A 7,482-nucleotide genomic window follows, 5' to 3' on the forward strand; every position below is an offset into this window, starting at 1 on the left:
TCAATCAACTCAAGTGTTGCATCTTGGATCAAATCCCACCACTACAAAGGGGTGGTGACCGCAACAAAATCTTACTACAAAGAGAACACCAATGGATTGATAGATTACAAACACTGGCCCCTAATGGGCTCAATGAAGAATTTCGTCTGGGATGCTTCCTTTGACTCTGCACAACATCCTACAGAGTCTGACTTTTTGGTTTACTTTTCTGAGACACTGCCGTGTGTCATGTTTATGTCTTCTGATTGGATATGTCTAATCATATGTCACCTGCTAATGCTTGATTGTTTTGTCCATCTGAGCAATATATGTTTCTCACGTACAGGGCCTGTTGGGCTCTTGTAGTTTGCATATTGGACATGTTTAACAGCTCATTGCTTTTGCACACCTTGGAGATTGATACTATCATACCACACTGGATCCCATCCGATCCCGTCTGATCTTGGCAATTAAGCAGTGATGGGCCTAGCTAGTACCACACTTGGAGACAATGTGGGAATACTGGGTGTTGTATCAAATGAGTCGGTGTGTGTTTCTCCTTTTCTTGCTATAGCCTAGTTGTTGGCATCAACAGTGGTGGCCTTCCTTGCACACCAATATACAGGACCATGATGTGATTTGGCTGTGAAACGAGAGATGATACAGACACTATGGGAGGTATATACATATGGACACATCTGTCTGATACAATCATACCACACTGGAAGCCATCCAATCCCATCTGATCTTGGCAATTAAGCAGTGTTGGGCCCGGCTAGTACCATGCTTGGAGACGACATGGGAATACCGGGTATTGTACCAAGGGACAAATTGGTCCTATAGGTGATGATTTGGCATCCTCGTTCTGTCCCTTACATCACATGGTGCTCGCATCTGCCTTCCACGTCCCTCCTGTTTGGTACCTATTATTCATGATGCTATTAACTATGGCTATATTACACCAATCTGATGGTGTGCTACATTTAGATATCAATTTTCCCTGAGTGGTAGGATACCCTTGCTGTGCATGATAGTACAGTTTGGTTCACTTGCATTATATGTTATATTTTGTTTCATGATTTATATATTTTGCTTCATGATTTATATGATTTTGGGCTGTCAGTGTCTCCATGCTGTCGGCGCACTGTGGGATCAACTACTCTACATGTGTGCCCCTGGCAGGGAACATAGACAGCAGCAACTTCACCTGTCTGCCGCTGCACGTCAATAAAGATCAGCCCGTACTACACGATTGTCACGCTGCCGGAGCGGGTTGCTAAGGAGAGAGCCGGGTTTGTGTACCACCGCAACACAGCCCACGTGCAGGAAGGAGCGAATCGGACAGCAGCTATGACGCGTTGCCTCCAGGCTTCCTGTTCAAAATTTCTGGCGCCTTCCTTGCTATTTAAAGCAACTCCGGACAGAGTGACAGCTGCCCCTGATGAAGACCATTGAGCGTTGAAACGGCTATCGGGCGAACTGTAGCAGTGGGGTACATCCAGATGGCTTATCAGGAATAAAACCCTTTTTTTTCTTTCACCAACTAAACGTGAGTGCTGGTCTAATTCTTTTTTCAACTGTGGAAAAAGTGAGTGTTTGTATCAATTACCAGGACCCTGCACCAGCAATTTTTGTTATAGGACATAGAGTGCTGTCACTTCATTATATTTTGTATATATATGTAGATATATATTTATATATGCATGGTTAGGATATGTGTGTTTTATTGTGTATTACATTATGTATATACATGAATGCTAAGATACTGGTATTCTCATGTGCTGATCGCTCTGTTGATTAAGCTCTAGATTGGCCGTGACGAGTTGGTTTTCGTTCCTCTCAAGGAGTCCGAATATTATTCTCTCCACAGCGCGGAGAGAACATTACGGCAGTCAACTCCTGGTCGGCGCAGAGCCCTGTCGCAAGGGATCATACACAGGAAGCTAAGTGATATTTTATTTCTATACTTTGGCCTTATTTGCATTGCATGCACATGAGGGAGTGTTGTATTCGGGTAGGCATCCGATAGAATTACCCTACCCAGAGTGGGTAAGCTTGCTTAAGTTGATTCTACTTATAACTTTGCAGCAGGCTGCTGCGTGACAGTAGGAGGTGTAGCCTGGAAAATGCTGAGGTTGTCTCCGAGAGATACTCGGGGGAGGTATACAGCTGTTTGGTGAGCCCTCTGTTCAGTCACTCTCGGCGGATACACCTGGTAAGTCTACCTTCGTGAGTTAGCCTCCTTCACAACGGTTGGTGACGCATTCTTTTGTGGGATGTAGTCGTTTTAACCGGTTCAATACCGTTCTTTTTTTTTTTTCCTTTTCTGTGCAGACAGTGGAAGGTTGGAAGGTAAGAGTTCTGCAGCCTTGGTAGTTTCGCAGAAGTGGATGTCGTTTTCTGTTTCCTACACATCCACCACTTGGCGCTGAGTCTATCTGGCTAGTTCCCACTCCGGTGAGCGTTAGTCTAAGAATTTCAGTTAGTCCAGGAATGGACTAAGACTTGTGAGTTATTTATAGAATCAAAAGGGGGAGCTTTCTGAGTTACGGTTGTTCCCCTTACTGGTTTTTCTAATGGATCTTGCCGTTCCTCTCTGGTTGGGGAGGTAGTACGCTACGTCATACAGAGGTGCGTCAGGTTCAGGACATTGTCCGGTTGACCCTGTATAAAGGTGCAAATCGTTGTTTCTCTCTGACTGTTCTTCGACACAGGGATTGGCTGTTGTTCCCACCGACACAGTTGTCGGAGGGGGGTTTCAGAGTAGATACTGCCCGGTTAATGTTCGGGGCTTTTTTCCTGTGGAAAGAGATCTGAGGATACATAGTTGGATCAGCTTTGCTGGGACACTCCATCAATATGTTCTGTTACTAAAACAGATGGGTGCGGCCTACGAGGCCTGTTTTGGTGAGCACGTCTACTGCCAGAGTGGCTTTCAAGGGGCCAGTTGAATTCGTGGTCCGCGTTTCACCTGCACATGCACCGGAATATAATCCTAAAGGCCAGGACATCACTCCTGTGGTGTCTGCTCGGTTCGCTCCTTCTAGAGGGATGAAGGATCGGGATCCAAGGTTGAATCCTGGTATCCGGGCATAACGATCTCTGAGACTGGAGAGCAGGCCTTGCAAGGGACGTATTTCCAGAGGTTAAGGTTAAGTTGGAAAGCTTGTCTGCAATAAGCTTTCTTGATTTAAAAGATATTTTCGACGAACATACTCTTCGTGTTCGGCCCATGTTAGTTCTGCCGGACCAATTATCAGCAATGGCGTGAGTAGCCGCTATGACGGAACAAGGCAAAGCGGCAATGGCAGAAGATGCACAGTTTTGCCGTGGGGCAAAAAGTCTGGTAGTATTCGTTCCGGTGGTTGCCGAAGGAGAAATAGATTTCCTCTGCTGACGCGATCTCCATCCGGGGAAAAATTCAGTCATCGTCGAGAAGTTTTCACAGACGTGACAACTTTTGTGGAGGGTCGCAATGGGTCATGTTGGTGTCTCGCTTCAATGAGAGGCCTCAGGCAAGGGACACCCTCGTGACACCGTGGGTGTTTTTAGTCGGTCTATGTGGCCTCTCCAATTTAAATTTTTCGAGAGGTGATAAACGTAAGAAGAACATATGTTCAGGCGATCCTCTCGGATCTGATTTAGCCAAGGAGGTTTTGCTATCCAGTTTTCATGATTTGCTCATGGGAGTTTCCTGCCCTCTTCCTTTACGTGAGGAACTGTTACAACTAGATCAGGGCGTGTATCAAGACTTGCCGCGACTGCGTCTGACGGCGTGGCGGTTGAATGCCATATTCTAAGCCGGAAAGATGTTCTCAGTGAAGCCGTTTCCTCAATGTTTCAGGCTAGGACAGAAGTAACGGAAAAGCCTTTCCGCCGTGGTTGGCGTATTTCAGTGTCTTGGTGTGAATCCAGGATAGTTCCTACGGAAGACTTTCTGCTAGGTCGTTGTTATCCATGCTTACAAGCCATTGTGGATGCAGGCCTACAGTTAGGCTCCATTTCGGGGCAGTATGGCATTATTATTTTCTAAAAAAAAAAATTCTCTTGGAAAGTGGTCATGCTATTGGCTTTGGCGTCCATAAGGTGGGTGTCGGACGTGGTGGGTTTGTCTCACAAGAGCCTTGTTTGATCTTCCAGGTAGACAGAGAGGACTTGTGAACTCGGATTGTAGTTCTACCAAAGTGTGGTTTCTGGGTTTCGCAGAAAACAGTCTGTTTTTATGCCGGTGGTTCCTTCGGCATTAGTTGATTCAAAGTTTTTTGGTGTTACCGGGGATTTGAATATTTAGGTTGCCAATTTGGCTCAGTTTGGAGAAATAGAGGATCTGTTTCTCCGGTATGCTCCCAACTGCCACAACTGAGGGCCTGAGCTGACGGAAGGCAGCCTCAGTTGTAGGGGCTGAGACGTACCGGAACCTGGGAGGTTGTATCAGACCCCTGGACATGTAAGTAACATGAAGAGAAACCGCCCGAAGGCGTGACCATGACAACTTGAGTAAAAGTCAATGATATTTATTTATGACAAACTCCATGCATCACAGTAGCAGTAAAAAGAAACATAAAAATCAGCAGAGAAATAATAATACAGTTCCTGGGTACTACAGGGTGGCAGGGGCCACAGAGCTCTGGTGGTATGAAACAGTTCTTATTATCTGCAAGTTGGAAAGTCCTTACCAGGCTCAACTGTAGCAATGAGGAAAGCCCAGGGTCGTACCAGCTGGTGTTCCAGGGAAAGCTGGACTGCTGTAGATAAAATGCTGCTGTGGGTACTGGTTAGAACCAGACAGGTGTTGGCACGGAGTGGATACTGGCTGGAACCAGTTAAATAATAAATAAAGCTTGAGAGCGATGCAATATAGATGAAATGTAGAATTTGAGAGCGGAGAAATAATAATACCGGTGGAGAGTGGTAAACTGCAGAAAGGACACCGGCCCTTTAAGAGAAGCTGTACACTGCTGGAAGCAGGTGATGTTGTAGCTGGAAACAGGTGAGTCCAGAATGGATCGGAGAGTCAGGCTACACCGCAGATGGAATGCTGGTGCGGGTCTCTATAGCAGAAGTCTGGAGACAGGAGCTGGAACCTGGAAAACAATCACAGGAGAGAGACAAACTGGAACTAGGTTTGACAACCAAAGCACTGACGCCTTCCTTGCTCAGGCACAACCTATTTATACCTGCAGCAAGGAAGGCATTGGCTAGGCAATTATGCAAATTAATAATACTGACAACGGATTGGTAGGAAAGATCAGCTGACAGAATCCAAGATGGCTGCGCCCATGCAGACACTTGGAGGGAAGTTTGGATTGTAATCCATGTGGTCTGGAAAACAGTAATGGCGGCGCCGGCCACCGGAGACAGGAGACGCCAGGCTGACAGATGCACATCCGACCACGCGGACACAGCGGAGGCTGCGGCTGACGTAATCGCCACTCTGAATGCAGAGGCTCAGGGACGGCGGAGGCCGCGGGAGACGTCATGCCAGATGTATAAGGCGTTACTGTGACTGCGTCCAGAGAGACAGGAGAGGATGCGGGAATGTGCACATCAGGATAACAGATGGGATCCGGTCCTGGAGCGCTGAGCCAGCCTTAGGAGGCATCTGATAGGTAAGAAATGGCGTCCAGATACCCGGATCGTGACAGCACCCCCCCCTTTAGGAGTGGCCCCAGGACACTTCTTTGGCTTTTGAGGAAACTTGGAATGGAATCTCCGGACCAAGGCAGGAGCATGGACATCAGAAGCATTGGTCCATGAACGTTCCTCAGGGCCATAACCCTTCCAGTCAATAAGATACTGAAGTTGACCGTAACGGTGACGTGAGTCCAGGATCTTGGCTACTTCATACTCAACGCCTCGTTGAGTTTGGACTTTCGGAGTTGGAGGAAGTGAGGAATGAAACCGATTCAAGATTAGCGGTTTCAACAGGGAAACATGGAATGTCCTGGGTATTTTTAAGAAGGGAGGCAACTGGAGTCTGTAAGCAACAGGATTGATGACTTGATCAATTTTAAAAGGACCGATGTAGCGAGGTGCAAACTTCATACTGGGAACTCTTAACCTCAAATTCTTCGTGGATAACCATACCCGATCACCCACCTTGAGAGCAGGAACTGCTCGACGCTTCTTATCCGCAAACTTCTTGTACCTGAACGATGCCTTGAGCAGAGCTGATCGTACGCTCTTCCAGATATTGGCAAACTGATGCAAGGTGATATCCACTGCGGGAACAGAAGTTGCTGGAAGCGGTTGGAACTCAGGGACTTTAGGGTGGAATCCAAAGTTGGTGAAGAATGGTGTTGAAGAAGATGAAGAATGATACTGGTTGTTATGACAGAACTCGGCCCAGGGAAGTAATTGAACCCAGTCATCTTGAGAGGAGGACACATAGATGCGGAGGAAGGACTCCAAGTCCTGATTCACCCTCTCAGTTTGACCATTGGTCTGAGGATGGTAAGCCGTGGAAAACTTTAGCTTGACTTGGAGGACTTGACATAAACTTCGCCAGAATTTGGCTGTGAATTGAACTCCTCGATCTGAGATAATTTCTTCTGGAAGACCGTGGAGTCGAAAGATCTCTTGTATGAATACTTGAGCCAACTTGGAAGCTGACGGAAGACCGGTAAGAGGAATGAAGTGTGCCATCTTGGTGAACCGGTCAACTACCACCCAGATGGTATTAAACTTGTTGCACATGGGCAAATCTGTAATAAAATCCATCGACAAATGGGTCCATGGTCGACGGGGAACAGATAGTGGAACCAGTTGCCCCGCAGGCGACTGGCGGGATACTTTATGTTGAGCACACTTTGGGCAAGATGCAATAAACTCCAAAACGTCCTTTTTCAGAGTTGGCCACCAATAGGACCTAGAGATAAACTCCAGGGTTTTTTGGATACCTGTATGTCCGGCAAAGCGGGAAGCATGGGCCCAATGCATGAGCTTCTTCCTTAGTGTCGGCTTCACAAAACTTTTCCCTGATGGGGGTGTAGAGTCCATCCCTACCGTGGAGAACGCCAACGGATTTATAATAGGATGCTTGTCTGAAGACTCTGACTCATTTTCTTGCTCCCATGAGCGGGAAAGGGCATCGGCCTTGCGATTCTGAGAGCCCGGACAGAACTGGAGTTTAAAGTCGAACCTGGAAAAGAAAAGTGCCCATCTGGCCTGACGAGGGTTGAGACATTGTGCGCCTTTCAGATATAGAAGGTTCTTGTGGTCTGTAAGGATGGTGATTGAATGAGAAGCTCCCTCCAACAGATATCTCCACTCCTCTAGAGCGAGCTTGATGGCTAGCAACTCCTGGTCGCCAATGGCATAGTTGTGCTCCGCTGGGGAGAACTTCCGTGAGAAGAAACTGCAAGGATGTAAATGGCCATCTTTAGCCCTCTGAGATAACACCGCTCCTACTCCAACGGAGGAGGCATCCACCTCTAAGATGAAAGGAGAGTCGATGTCAGGCTGTTTCAGGACAGGCGCAGAGATGAACCTCTGTTTTAAAAG

General features: G+C 47.2%; 2 pseudogenes; both read left to right on the forward strand.

The window, feature by feature from the left end:
• Nucleotides 1-397: 397 nt before the first annotated feature.
• LOC134929938 (5S ribosomal RNA) lies at nucleotides 398-517 on the forward strand (annotated as a pseudogene).
• A 165-nt stretch (nucleotides 518-682) lies between these two features.
• LOC134930772 (5S ribosomal RNA) lies at nucleotides 683-802 on the forward strand (annotated as a pseudogene).
• Nucleotides 803-7,482: the final 6,680 nt, after the last annotated feature.

This window comes from Pseudophryne corroboree, chromosome 5 (assembly GCF_028390025.1).
Source record: "Pseudophryne corroboree isolate aPseCor3 chromosome 5, aPseCor3.hap2, whole genome shotgun sequence".
Lineage (NCBI taxonomy): Eukaryota > Metazoa > Chordata > Amphibia > Anura > Myobatrachidae > Pseudophryne > Pseudophryne corroboree.